Source organism: Balaenoptera physalus (assembly GCF_965194825.1).
Source record: "Balaenoptera physalus genome assembly, chromosome: X".
Taxonomy (NCBI): domain Eukaryota; kingdom Metazoa; phylum Chordata; class Mammalia; order Artiodactyla; family Balaenopteridae; genus Balaenoptera; species Balaenoptera physalus.
The window spans coordinates 86,985,932-87,001,584 of NC_138903.1; positions in this window are offsets into that span (position 1 = coordinate 86,985,932).

A 15,653-nucleotide genomic window follows, 5' to 3' on the forward strand; every position below is an offset into this window, starting at 1 on the left:
CGTTTTTTCCCCTCAAGACTGCTTTGGCTATTTGGGGTCTTTTGTGTCTCCATACAAATTTTAAGATTTTTTGTTCTAGTTCTGTAAAAAATGCCATTGGTAATTTGATAGGGATTGCATTGAATCTGTAGATTGCTGTGGGTAGTATAGTCATTTTCACAATATTGATTCTTCCAATCCAAGAACATGGAATATCTCTCCATCTGTTGGTATCATATTTAATTTCTTTCAACAGCGTCTTATAGTTTTCTGCCTACAGGTCTTTTGTCTCCCTAGGTAGGTTTATTCCTAGGTATTTTATTCTTTTTGTTGCAATGGTAAATGGCAGTGTTTCCTTAATTTCTCTTTCAGATTTTTCATCATTAGTGTATAGGAATGCAAGAGATTTCTGTGCATTAATTTTGTATCCTGCAACTTTACCAAATTCATTGATTAACTGTAGTAGTTTTCTGGTGGCCTAAGTAGGATTCTCTATGTATAGTATCATGTCATCTGCAAACAGTGGCAGTTTTACTACTTCTTCTTCCAATTTGTATTCTTTTTATTTCTTTTTCTTCTCTGATTGCCGTGGCTAGGACTTCCAAAACTATCTTGAATAATAGTGGTGAGAGTGGACATCCTTGTCTTGTTCCTGGTCTTAGAGGAAATGGTTTCAGTTTTTCACCATTGAGAATGATGTTTGCTGTGGGTTTGTTGTATATGGCCTTCATTATGTTGAGGTTGGTTCCCTCTATGCCCACTTTCTGGAGAGTTTTTATCAAAAATAGGTGTTGAATCGTGTCAAAAGCTTTTTCTACATCTATTGAGATGATCATATGGTTTTTATTCTTCAATTTGTTAATATGGTGTATCACATTGATTGATTTGCGTATATTGGAGAATCCTTGCATCCCTGGGATAAATACCACTTGATCATGGTGTATGATCCTTTTAATGTGGTGTTGGATTCTGTTTGCTAGTATTTTGTTGAGGATTTTTGTATCTATATTCATCAGTGATATTGGTCTGTAATTTTCCTTTTTTGTAGTGTCTTTGGTTTTGGTATCAGGGTGATGGTGGCCCCATAGAATGAGTTTGGGAGTGTTCCTTCCTCTGCAATTTTTTGGAAGAGTTTGAGAAGGATGGGTGTTAGTGCTTCTCTAAAAGTTTGATAGAATTCACCTGTGAAGCCATCTGGTCCTGGACTTTTGTTTGTTGGAAGATATTCAAACACAGTTTCAATTTCATTACTTGTGATTGGTCTGTTCATATTTTCCATTTCTTCCTGGTTCAGTCTTGGGAGGTTATACCTTTCTAAGAATTTGGCCATTTTTTCCAGATTGTCCATTTTATTTGCATAGATTTGCTTGTAGTAGTCTCTTAGGATGCTTTGTATTTCTCCAGCATCTATTGTAACTTCTTCTTTTTCATTTCTATTTTTATTGAGTTGAGTGCTCTCCCTCTTTTTCCTGATGAATCTGGCTAATGGTTTATCAATTCTGTTTATCTTCTCAAAGAACCAGCTTTTAGTTATATTGATCTTTGCTATAGTTTTCTTTGTTTCTATTTCATTTATTTCTGCTCTGATCTTTAAGATTTCTTTCCTTCTGCTAATTTTGGGTTTTGTTTGTTCTTCTTTCTCTAGTTCCTTTAGGTGTAAGGTTAGGTTTTTTATTTGAGATTTTTCTTGTTTCTTTAGGTAGGCTTGTATAGCTATAAACTTCCCTCTTAGAACTTCTTTTGCTGCATCCCATAGGTTTTGGATCATTGTGTTTTCATTGTCATTTGACTCTAGGTATTTTTTGATTTCCTCTTTGATTTCTTCAGTGATTGCTTGCTTATTTTGTAACGTATTGTTTAGCCTGCATGTGTTTGTCTTTTTTACGTTTTTTTCCCTGTAATTGATTTCTAATCTCATAGCGTTGTGGTCAGAAAAGATGCTTGATATGATTTCCATTTTCTTAAATTTACTGAGGCTTGATTTGTGACCCAGGATGTGATCTATCCTGGAGAATGTTCCATGTGCACTTGAGAAGAAAGTGTAATCTGCTGTTTTTTGATGTCCTATAAATATCAATTAAATGTATCTGGTCTATTGTGCCATTTTAAGCTTGTGTTTCCTTATTAATTTTCTGTTTGGATGATCTGTCCATTGGTGTAAGTGAGGTGTTAAAGTCCCCCACTATTATTGTGTCACTGTCAATTTCCTCTTTTATAGCTGTTGCTTTATGTATTGAGGTGCTCCTATGTTGGGTGCATATATATTTAGAATTGTTATATCTTCTTGGATAGATCCCATGATCATTATGTAGTGTCCTTCCTTGTCTATTGTAACTTTCTTCATTTTAAAGTCTATTTTACCTGATATGTGTATTGCTACTCCAGCTTTTTTTGATTTCCATTTGCATGGAATATCTTTCTCAATCCCCTCACTTTCAGTCTGAATGTGTCCCTAGGTCTGAAGTGGGTCTCTTTTAGACAGCATATATATGGGTCTTGTTTTTGTATCCATTCAGCAAGCCTGTGTCTTTTGGTTGGAGCATTTAATCCATTCATGTTTAAGGTAATTATCGATATGTATGCTCCTATGACCATTTTCTTAATTGTTTTGGGTTTGTTTTTGTCGGTCCTTTTTTCTCTTGTGTTTCCCAGTTAGAGAAGTTCCTTTAGCATTTGTTGTAGAGCTGGTTTGCTCATGCTGAATATTCTTAGCTTTTGCTTGCTTGTGAAACTTTTGATTTCTCCATAGAATCTGAATGAGACCCTTCCGGGTAGAGTAATCTTGGTTGTAGGTTTTTCCCTTTCATCACTTTAAGTACATCATGCCACTCCCTTCTGGCTTGTAGAGTTTCTGCTGAGAAATCAGCTTTTAACCTTATGGGAGTTCCCTCGTATGTTATTTGTCATTTTTCCCTTGCTGCTTTCAATAATTTTTCTTTGTCTTTAATTTTTGTCTGTTTGATTACTGTGTCTCGGTGTGTTTCTCCTTGGGTTTCTCCTGTATGGGACTCTCTACATTTCCTGAACTTGGGTGGCTATTTTCTTTCCCATGTTGCGGAAGTTTTTGACTATAATCTCTTCAAATATTTTCTTGGGTCCTTTCTCTCTCTCTTCTCCTTCTGACACTCCTATAATGCAAATGTTGTGGTATATAATGTTGTCTCAGAGGTCTCTTAGGTTGTCTTCATTTCTGTTCATTCTTTTTTCTTTATTCTGTTCCACAGCAGTGAATTCCACCATTCTGTCTTCCAGGTCACTTATCCGTTCTTCTGCCTCAGTTATTCTGCTATTGTTTCCTTCTAGCATATTTTTAATTTCAGTTATTGTGTTGTTCAACTCTGTTTGTTTGTTCTTTAATTCTTCTATATCTTTGTAAAACCTTTCTTGCATCTTCTCAATTCTTTGCCTCCATTCTTTCTCTGAGGTCCTGGATCATCTTCACTATCATTATTTCAAATTATTTTTCTGGAAAGTTGCCTATCTCCACTTCATTTAGTTGTTTTTCTGGAGTTTTATCATGTTCCTTCATCTGGTACATAGCCCTCTGCCTTTTCATCTTATCTATCTTTCTGTGAATGTGGGTTTTGTTCCACAGGCTGCAGAATTGTAGTTCTTTTTCTTTCTTTCTTTCTTTTTTTAAAACATCTTTATTGGAGTATAATTGCTTTACATTGGTGTGTTAGTTTTTGCTTTATAACAAAGTGAATCAGTCATACATATACATATATTTCTATATCTCTTCCCTCTTGCGTCTCCCTCCCTCCCACCCTCTCTATCCCACCCCTCTAGGTGGTCACAAAGCACCGAGCTGATCACCCTGTGCTATGCAGCTGCTTCCCACTACCTGTCTATTTTACATTTGGTAGTACATATAAGTCCGTGCCACTCTCTCATTTTGTCACAACATACCCTTCCCCCTCCCCATATCCTCAAGTCCATTCTTTAGTAGGTCTGTGTCTTTATTCCCGTCTTGCCCCTAGATTCTTCATGACTATTTTTTTTTCCTTAGATTCCATATATATGTGTTAGCACACTGTATTTGTTTTTCTCTTTTTGACTTACTTCACTTTGTATGACAGACTCTAGTTCTATCCACCTCACTACAAATAACTCAGTTTCATTTCGTTTTATGACTGAGTAATATTCTATTGTATATATGTGCCACATCTTCTTTATCCATTCATCTGTCAACGGACATTTAGGTTGCTTCTACGTCCTGGCTATTGTAAATAGAGCTGCAATGAACATTTTTGTACATGACTCTTTTTGAATTATGGTTTTCTCAGGGTATATGCCCAGTTGTGGGATTGCTGGGTCATATGGTAATTCTATTTTTAGTTTTTTAAGGAACCTCCATACTGTTCTCCATAGTGGCTGTATCAATTTACATTCCCACCAACAGTGCAAGAGGGTTCCCTTTTCTCCACACCCTCTCCAGCATTTATTGTTTGTAGATTTTTTGATGATGGCCATTCTGACCAGTGTGAGATGATATCTCATTGTAGTTTTGATTTGCATTTTTCTAATGATTAATGATGTTGAGCATTCTTTCATGGTTATTTTTTGGCAATCTGTATATCTTCTTTGGAGAAATGTCTATTTAGGTCTGTAGTTCTTCTTGCTTCTGCTCTCTGCCCTCTGGTTGATGAGGCTCTCTAAGTGGCCTATGCAAGTTTCCTGATGGGAGGGACTGGTGGTCAGTAGAGCTGGCTGTTGCTTTCGTGGGCAGAGCTCAGTAAAACGTTAATCCACTTGTCTGCTGATGGGTTGGGCTGGGTTCCATTCCTGTTGGTTTATTGGCCTCAGGTGACCCAACACTGGAGCCTACCAGGGCTCTTTGTTTGGGCTAATGGCAGACTCTGGGAGGGCTCATGCCAAGGAGTACTGCCCAGAACTTCTGCTACCAGTGTCCTTTTCCTCATGGTGACACACAGCCACCCCCTGTCTCTGCAGGAGACCCTCCAACACTAGCAGGTAGGTCTGTTTCAGTCTCCTATGGGGTCACTGCTCCTTCCCCTGGGTCCCGATGAGCACACTACTTTGTGCGTGCCATCCATGAGTGGAGTCTCTGTTTCCTCCAGTCCTGTCGAAGTCCTGCAATCAAATCCCACTAGCCTTCAAAGTCTGATTCTCTAGGAATTCTTCCTCCCGTTGCCGGACCCCCAGGTTGGGAAGCCTGACGTGGGGCTCAGAACCTTCACTCCAGTGGATGGGCATCTGTGGTATAAGTGTTCTCCAGTTTGTTAGTCACCCACCCAGCAGTTTTGGGATTTGATTTTATTGTGACTGCGACCCTCATACCATCTCATTTTGGCTTCTCCTTTGTCTTTGGATGTGGGGTATCTTTTTTGGTGAGTTCCAGTGTCTTCCTCTCGATGATTGTTCAGAAGTTAGTTGTGATTCTGGGTTATTTTAAGAGGGAATGAGAGCATGTCCTTCTACTGCACCATCTTGAACCAATCTACACTTCACATTTTTTCAATAGTATTAACCTAGAAAAATTTGAATCTAGATGATCAATCTCTTGCAAAGCAGATAAGCACCAAATAACCATGTGCATTAGTATCTTTTACCCTATATGTGTGCTGTGCAAATTAAAAGAACACTCAACAAATTCCAGAAATTTTTAACTAATGTCTCTTTAATCTTGCTTTCTCTCTGCAATCACTTTTTCATATCTTGTTAATTCTTCCTGAATATTCAAGCTATCCATCATTGCCCTATGTCTCATACTTCATAGAGAAAGCTGAACCTGTTATAGGGAAGCTGTCACATCATCATCAAACCAGAAGAAAATCTTAGTAATGTCTGTTTCTATCTTTGCTTCTTTTCTCCTGTTACAGTAAAAGAAAAGGAGGAAATTCTAATACATACATGATCTTCAAACCACAGTTTTCAAAAGACCATGATAAAGGATATGATTCACATTTAAGGTAAAATAGAGCTGTATATCTAGCACAAAGTAACATAGCAACAGCATTTACAGAGCAGGAATCATAGGAAATGAAAGGAAAATTAGATAAAAATATACTAGTAGAATGATAATTCTTCTCTTCCAGTCTATATCAAATCAAGTGGACAAAAATAAGAATATAAAAGAAATGGACAATATAATTGATAGGTAACTTTTTATATATATTGAATGCTATATTCTAAAAAATAGAGAAGAAACTTTTCCAATAGACTCTACAGCATTCACTAATATTGATGTAATACAAAACCCCCCCCAAAACTCTTTGATTATAAGTCTAGAACTTTATAAATCTTTTTGTTTTTGATATCATGAAAAGAGCATTTTCTGCCTATTAATAAAAAACAAGGGCTTCCCTGGTGGTGCAGTGGTTAAGAATCTGCCTGCCAATGCAGGGGACACGGGTTAGAGCCCTGGTCTGGGAAGATCCCACATGCCGCTGAACAACTAAGCCTGTGAGCAACAACTACTGAGCCTGTGTGCCACAATGACTGAAGCCCGTGCACCTAGAGACCATGCTCCACAACAAGAGAAGCCACTGCAATGAGAAGCCTGAGCACCACAGTGAGGAGTAGTCCCCGCTTGCCACAACTAGCGAAAGCCTGTACACAGCCATGAAGACCCAATGCAGCCAAAAGTAAAATAAAATAAATAAGTTTATAAAAAGAAAGCAAATCCCCATAATTTTTGAGGGTTATAGAGGAAATTAAAAATTGAAGAATATCTTTAAAACAAATATAACTAAAGCATTATATTGTAGCACATATGAAATACAGCTAAAGCAGGGTTCATGGGGAAATTCATGGCCTTAAATATGTATATCAATAAGAAGGCAAAATGAAAATAAATGAATTAATAACCTAACTTAAAATTAGAAATATAGCAACAAAAAATTAAAGCAAGTTTAAAGTAATGATTTAATAAAGATAGAAAGAGAAATTGAGTTAAATAAAGAAAACATGTTAGAACTAATAAATAAATTAAAAAATATACTGCCAGCTAATCTAATTAAGAATAACAAAGGAAAAAATTACTAATAAAAGGTAAAAAATGATAAGGAAGGCATATCTACAGAATTAATTAAAAGGATGTGAGACTATGCTCCTCAAACCTATACAATTTAAATTGAAAGTGTGAATGAAATATATAATATTCTAGGAAATTATAATTTACCAAATTTATCTCAGAAAATATAGAAAATCTAAACATATGCATTTATATGGAATAAATGAAGAAGATGATCAAAGTGCTATCTTTCAAACAGCAATAGATTTACATGGTTTCATAGAAGATTTTCCAAAACTTTTAAAGGACAGATAATTCTGAAGCTGGTAAAACTGCTCCAAAAGGGAAAACTTCCAAATTCTATTTATGAAGTGAGTTCAGTACTAACATCAAAACTTGAAAAAAATTGAACAGAAAAAGAAAGGCTACAAATATAATTGTTATGTATTGATGCAAAACTCTTAAACAAGACAGACAGCCACAAAAAAAGCAAAATAGGGCCTCAGAAAATCTAGAATATTGGCAAAAATTGTCAAATAGAAAAATTTCAGAGTTCTGGAAATTAATCCAATGCTTTCGGCAATCTGGGGAGTGTTTATTCAAGTAAAACCCTTGAATCTTAGCAATACCAGCAAACTTTGTGGCAATATAACTTGCCCTGTTCTGATCTGATTCTCTCCAGCATCAGTGTAGCCTTGAAAACCAAGAGCCTGAAATCTTGGTGAAAACCAGCAGCCTGGCAGCAACCAGAGGGGAGAGAATGAGGTTGGATCTCCTTCAATCTCCCCATTTTCAGGTAATTTTTATTATTTCACCTGTTTGGTGATTCCCTGGAATACCCTACTTGCAAGACTGTCTTTATTTGACCTGTCTCAATGCTCAGTCAGTGCAAAAACCCTTTCTCTGTGGGCATTTGTCAAAAAAGTACTGGTGTGTTTGATTTTGTGGCTGCCTGAAGAGGTAGATAACAGTTGGGACAAACGATAGGCTATAAAAAAACAATCTGAAAGGAAAAGCTGGGGAAAGAGATGTTCATAAGGCCTTTGTAAAGCTCTGACATATTCCTGAGAATTTTGAAGGTCATGCACATGTGTCAGACTGTGCACATACCAAGGGCTGTGCACATACCCAGGCCCTTGCATCTTCTCAGAAAAGACTTGAGAAGGCCCTAAACTCTCATGTCTGTTTGACATAGAGTCTCCTCAAGCAGGAAGTGAAGGCTAAAGCAGAGTTGTCAACTGCCTCGCTCGGTGTTCAAGGTGTGCACCGACATGAACACAGAGCCTCCCAGCGAAGCCTGGAAAATGTATTGGATTCAAGTGTTTAAGGAAATCTCTGTTCAATTGTTACCTGACCTTTAAGCTAACTAAACAGAGACTTCAGCATTCACATATGACAAAGAAGGTAGCCTTTACAGAATTAGTTCAGAAAGATCACTAAAAAACAAACAACAACTACAAAAAACAGCAATAACATAGTTATATAAAATGATGTTTTATATTATATAACAATGTAAGTGTAACTTAACACTATATTATATAAAATGTTGTTTCAACAAAAGAAATATAAGCCATATAAAGAAACAGGGAGAAGGAATCAATAACAACTATTCTTGAAGAAAGCCAGAGGTAAGATTTATTAGGCAAAGAATTTAAATCAGCCATTTAAAATATGTTCAAAATGTTAAAGGAAACCATGTCTAAAGAACTAAAGAAAGTATGAGAATGGCATTTCATCAAAAAGAAAATATCAATAAAGAGATAGAAATTATGAAGAAAAGCAAATAAAAATTCTGTAGTTGAAAAGTACAATAGCTAAGTTAAAAAATTCACTAAAAGAACTCAACAGTAAATTTGAGCAGGCAGAAGAAAATTAGTAATGTGAAGATAGGTCAATTGAAAATATTTAGTGTGAGGAACAGAATGAAAAAAAAATGAAGAAAAGTGAATGAACAGACACTTAAATACCCGTGGGACACCATCAACAATATGTACATTTGAAAAGTGGAGTCCCAGAAGGAGAGGACAGAGACAAAGGGATAGAAAAAATACTGAAGAAATAATTACTGAACACTTCCCAAATATGAGGAAAGACATTAATACATACATTCAAGAAACTCAATAAACTCCAAGTAAAATAAAATAAAAGCGATCCATACCTAGATACATCATAATTCAACCATTGAAAACCAAAGAAAAGAGAAAATTGAAAGCAGCAAGAAAGGAGTGACTCATCATGTGTAAAGAGTCCTCTAAGATTAACCTTATTTTTCATCAGAAAGCATGAGGCTAGAGGGTAGAGAGATGACACTAAAGGCTGAAAGAACATTCTGGCAACAAAGATTTCTGTATCTGACAAAATTATCCTTCAAATGTTATGTAAAAGTTAAGACATTTTTAGATAACCAAAAGCAATGAGAGAATTTATGGCTAGCAGACCTGACCTATAAGGAATACTAAAGGGAGTGTCTGAATAATGACAGGACAAGACACTAGACAATATCTCCAATCCTCATTAAGAAATGAAGACAACCATTAAGGCAACACACAGGTATAAATATAAATGTATAAATATATTTTTGTATGTAACTTTTTTTCTTCTATATTATTAAAATACAAATGAACTAAGTTGACGGATATGCAATCTATAAAGCTGTAATGTTTATGACAATAATAGCACAAAGAATATAAGTTGGAGGACTCACACTTTCCAATTTTAAAAGTTATTACCGTGCTACAGCAATCAAGACCATGTGTTTTGGCATAAAGATAAACACAAAGATCAATAGAACAAAATAGAAAGTGCAGAAATAAACCCATACATTTATAGTCAATCTATTATTAACAAGGTTGTCAAAACAACTAAATGGTGGAAAGAATAGTCTTTTCAACAATAGGTACTGGGACAACTGGATATCTACATTCAAAAGAAAGAAATTGGATCCCTAACTCACGTCATACGCAAGCCTTTACTCAAAATGGATCAAAGATCTAAATGTAAGAGATAAAACTATAAAACTCTTAGAAGAAAACAGAGCAGTAAATTTTCGTGACCTTGGATTAGGCAATGGATACTCAGGTATGAGACCTATAGCACAAGAAACCAAAGGAAAAAAATTGATAAATTGAACTATATCAAGTTAAAAATATTTGTGCTTAAAAGATACTATCGTGAAAGTGAAAGGACAACCCATAGAATGAGAGAAAATATTTGCAAGTTATTTATCTGATAAGGTCTAGTATCTGGAATGCATAAAGAACTCAACATAAAACTATAAAAGCACAAATAACTCTGTTAAAATATTTGAATAGACATTTCTCAAAAAAGCAGAAATAACCAATAAACACATGAAAAGATGCTGAGCCCCAACAGTTACTAGAGAAATGGAAATCAAAACTACAATTAGGTACCACTTCACACCCACTTAGATGGCTATAATAAAAAAGACAGACAATTACAAGTGTTGTCAAGGATATGGAGAAGTTGGAACCATGCATTGTTGATGGAACTGTAAAATGGTGCAACCATTTTGGAAAGTGTTTGGAAGTGCTTCAAAATGTTAAAAATGCTACCATACAATTCATCAATTCCATCCCTAGGTATATACTCAAGAGAAAAGAAATATTATGTCCACACAAAAACTTGTACATGATAGTCATAGCAGCATTATTTATGAGCCCCAAATTGGAAATGTCCATCAATGGATGAAGACACAAACAAAAGTGGTATATCTATACAATAGAATATTACTCGGTAATAAAAGGAATGAAGTACCTGCTACAACATGGATGAACATTGAAAACGTTATGCTAAGTGAAAGAAGCTGTGCACAAAGACCATATATTGTATGATTCCATTTATATGAAATACCCAGAATAGACATGCATACATATAGAAAGTAGACTAGTAGTTTCCAGAGCTAGGGTTGTGAATTCATGAGTGATTACTAATAAGTAAGGAGTTTCTTTTATTTTTTTCTTTTTAAGTAGTTTCTTTTTGATGAGATGAAAATATCCTGTAATTAGTGGTCAAGGTTGCACAACCTTGTGATTTTAACAAAGTCACTGAATTGTACACTTTAAAAGGGTGAATATCACGGTATATGAGTTATATCTTAATAAAAACATAGTGAGAAATATCCAAAACAAAATATTAGTAAGCCAGAATCCAGCAGTACTTTTTAAGAAACATGCATCCAGACCAATAAGACTTATTGTAGGAATCAAGAATGGTTCACTATTTGGAAATCTATTAAAATAATTTATCCTATTAATTGATTGATGTAGAAAATTATATGCTCATCTCCATAGATGCTGAAAAGGCATTTGACAAAATTCAATGACAAGTCTCAATTTTAAAAACTCAATAAGAATAAATCAATACTTCTTTAACATGATTAACTGTACTTATCTCAGCCCAAAATTCAATATCATGGGGAAACACAGCCACTGTAACCACTAAAATCAGCAAGAAGTCTGGAATGTCTACTATCTCCATTATTATTTAACACTTTACTACATATAATAGCTGAAGCCATTAGATAAGATAAGGGACACTCAAGTATAAAAATTGGAAAGAAGAAAAAAAGTACTATCATTCTTTGCAAATTACATAATTGTGTAACTGGAAAATACAAGAGAATCAACTGAGAAAACTACTGCAAGCAAATAAGAGTTTAGTAAGATAGTGGAGTAAATATTAATGTATGGGTATCATATATATACACACATATATGCATAAAATTAACTAGTTAAAAGTTATATAAAAAAAACATTAACAATAGCAGCAATATTATAAAATAACCAAGAATAATCATAAATATATAATATCTACATAAAGAAAACTTTTTTTAGTAGATAATGTAGTTTATTTCCCAGACAAAGCAGAATTGTTTACTTCCTTAATTATATTTTATTATCAATAACCTTCCTTCATTTTTTAAACTTTTAATTGTGGTAAAATACACATAAAATTTACCATTAAATTTTTACATTATATCTTCATGACTTATTTAGTTATTTATCTTATAATTGGGAGTTTATACCTTTTGACCAACTTCATCAATTTCGCTCCCTGGCCCGCACCTCTGTCAACCACCATTCTGTTCTCTGTATCTAAGAGTTCAGTTTTTTTTATTTTTTAAGATTCCACACATAGGTAAGATCATATAGTATTTGTCGTTCTCTGTATGACTTATTTCACTTTCTTAACCGTTTTAAAGTATACTGTTCAGTAGTGCTAGAGAAAACTTTTAAACACTAAAAAGAATACAAGAACACATGGATAGGCCCACCATGTTCCTACGTAGAAAGAAGGTTCAATGTTATATATATGTAAATTCTCCACAAGTAAAGCTATAAATATATAATGTGGTCTCAATAAAAATATTAATGGGTTATTATTCTCAATTGGAACTAGAAAAGCTGATTCTAAAATTCATATGGAAAATAATACAAGTAACAACACCAAAGACAATTCTAAAATAGAAGAGCAATGAGATTATGTTTTGAATCTGGCCCACTCTGCCAGACATCTTCCTCAGTTGTGATGAATTGTTTATTAAGTTCTTGTTGTTCCCCTTTGATATCTGCCTTCCATCATAACACCCCTCATTCTGTCAGTCAAATCTGAACCCCAATTGTATACAGGATTTTTTTTTTTCTATGAGAGTCTTGAAAAATTCATATCAGGGACCATGTTTGGATGTCTTTTTAAGTGTCCCAGAACATTCTATGACAAGAAGGCTTTGTCTGCCCAAAGCAAAGAGACAATTTCATTCAACGTTGCTTACTGACACAGGCTAGCTTACTCAAGTTTTAGCTCTGGCTCCAAGCTATTAATAAACCTTAAGAATCAAGAGGCAATTAAGGGAAATGAAAGACAAGTGTACTACCATCATGAACCAGGATCCTATAAGCATCATCTAGTCTTGTGCAAGTGGTAAAATATTCTAGTGTTATTTGTCATTCAATATCTTTTTCCTGCTGGATAAAAAAAGCTCCCCCAAATCAGATGCAGAAATTTTGAGTATTTAAAAGGATGTGTGCCTGTGTTTGTGATTTTTTCTATTTATAGGATAGGCTTCAGACCTTATTCACAATTACTCCACTAAAAACTGTAGCCAATCTTCGATCCTAATGGACATCAATTCATAGCATCATGCCTATCATTCATAATGAAATTGTTATGTGTTAACTTCAAAGAAGGATAGATTCTCTTTTCAATGAGCAAAGGGATTTGTATGTGTATATAAGTTGATAGTCTAAAGGAAGGCTCATATAAATTTACCTATATGTATATTTTTCTTTGTAGATGTAATTAAGCTGTTAAAAAGGAATATTTTCCCTGAATATATCTATTAGCAAAATGTTAATGTACCTCCCAAGATATTTTGCTTGTTACTTCATACACGATTTAGGTTAAAGGAAGAAAGAGGAACAGATTAATATTGAAAATGTAAGAATCAGTTAAGGTAGAGGTATCTAAGATTGACTATACAAATATGATATAAATATACTCATGGCTATTAGGATCTATTTTTCTAACTTCTACAGCCTACAAATCATTCTACCCAGTTTTTTTTTTTCTCTTTTCTTTCTCTTATGTATTCTACTTCTCCTCAGTTTGAATTTTTTTTTAAATGGACAATAATTCTTGCTTTTTTAAAATTAATTAATTAATTTATTGGCTGCGTTGGGTCTTCGTTGCTGTGCATGGGCTTTCTCTAATTGAGGTGAGTGGGGCTTATTGTGGTGGCTTCTCTTGTTGTGGAGCATGGGCTCTAGGCCCACAGGCTTCAGTAGTTGTGACATGCAGGCTCAGTAGTTGTGGCTCACGGGCTTAGTTGCCCCACGGCATGTGGGATCTTCCCAGACCAGGGATTGAACCCGTGTTCCCTGCATTGGCAGGTGGATTCTTAACCACTGCACCACCAGGGAAGTCCCTCTCACCTTGAATCGATATTTGGAAAACTTAACACATGAAGAGTTGAAGCATTCCTCAGCAGAATGTTTTACTAGATTTTGACCATAGGGTGATAACTGCATGACTTTACATTTTTCACCTATCTGCGACCACAAACTGACAGTTTACAGAGTTGTTTATCATTGCATGATTGGTGTAATAATTCAATTTAGTTCTTAAGCTGATTGAAAAAAACTGGACTATACTCAATTTCTTTTTCCTGATTGCCCTATAACATAATCAAACAAGTAGTTATGTATAATCAAGTAATAAAAAGGTTGTCAGTAATGTTCTGTGAAAGCACATTTCTACTGTAAACAAACTCTACTATCACTTGCTATGCAAGTGCCAAAAAAAACAAAACACTATATGTGCTTCCATTTAACTAATATGATAATATATTTAAGATGGTTGTTTCCAATATTTTTTATTTTGTACAAATATGCTTCATATAACTGCTACCTCTTTCATGCCTGGTAGCTGAACTTCCTGCTGAGCCCTTTTGTATTTGCTGATCAAATATCACCTCCCATTTTGTTGTGTAACTCCTGTTGTCTTTCTTTTGTACTGTAGGATGAAACACCTAAGCACTCTTTTCAGCTACTTGAATTTTCTCATAGTCATTATAAATCTTTGGACTCTATTCTAAAACTTGAAAGAATTTCCTTTTAAAATCCAATAGAGGGGCTTCCCTGGTGGCGCAGTGGTTGAGAATCTGCCTGCCAATGCAGGGGACACGGGTTCGAGCCCTGGTCTGGGAAGATCCCACATGCCACGGAGCAACTGGGCCCGTGAGCCACAATTACTGAGCCTGTGCATCTGGAGCCTGTGCTCCGCAACAAGAGAGGCCGCGATAGTGAGAGGCCCACTCACCGCGATGAAGAGTGGCCCCCGCTTGCCACAACTAGAAGAAAGCCCTCGCACAGAAACGAAGACCCAACACAGCCATAAATAAATAAATAAATATTTAAAAAAAAAATCCAATAGAAAATCTGTCAGAATATCTTATTAGATTCTCACCCACCAAAAAAAATTATACATCAAGAAAAATAAGACTACATCAAGAAAAAATAAACATAAGTTGATTGCCCTATTTTACTCAAATTCCAAGAAGGTTTCATCCTGGTGTGTGCAAACAAAAGAGTTGTGATTACACATGAGCCTCAACTACATTTTTATTTTCCCTCTTTTTATAAGGTAGCAAAACTACGTTAATAAAAGTTTCCAGGCATATGTATAGAAAATAATATAAAACTAGTGACTACACATATAATAAATGTGTAACTAGTACATTAAACAAGCATGCCTTGTTGGGTGTAATAAGAAACAATATAATCCCACTGCTTCATTAACATTTATTCAAAGGGAGAAAGTTATTTCTTTATTATGAATAAAAATTTGGAAAATACCAAGACATTTCTCATTCAAAGTCCTCCAGTCACTTTTAGTGACAAAATCAATCGTATATTGTCCTTTAGAGAGATAAAAATATGAAATGGGAGAAAATGAGGAAGAATTCTTCCTTGAATTAGAATATCAGTATGAACTCATGGTTTCTTAAAAAACCTATTTCTTTGTAGTGTATTTTAGAAGATCTAGAAGCACTCCTAGCACCCAGATCTGGGTTTCTAAATACCATTCTTCATAAAAGGAAATGAAGCTCCTTTGAATAATAACCAATCCCAGGCCTGGAACAGGCAAAGCAAAAGATAAACCTATATAAGAACATATTGTT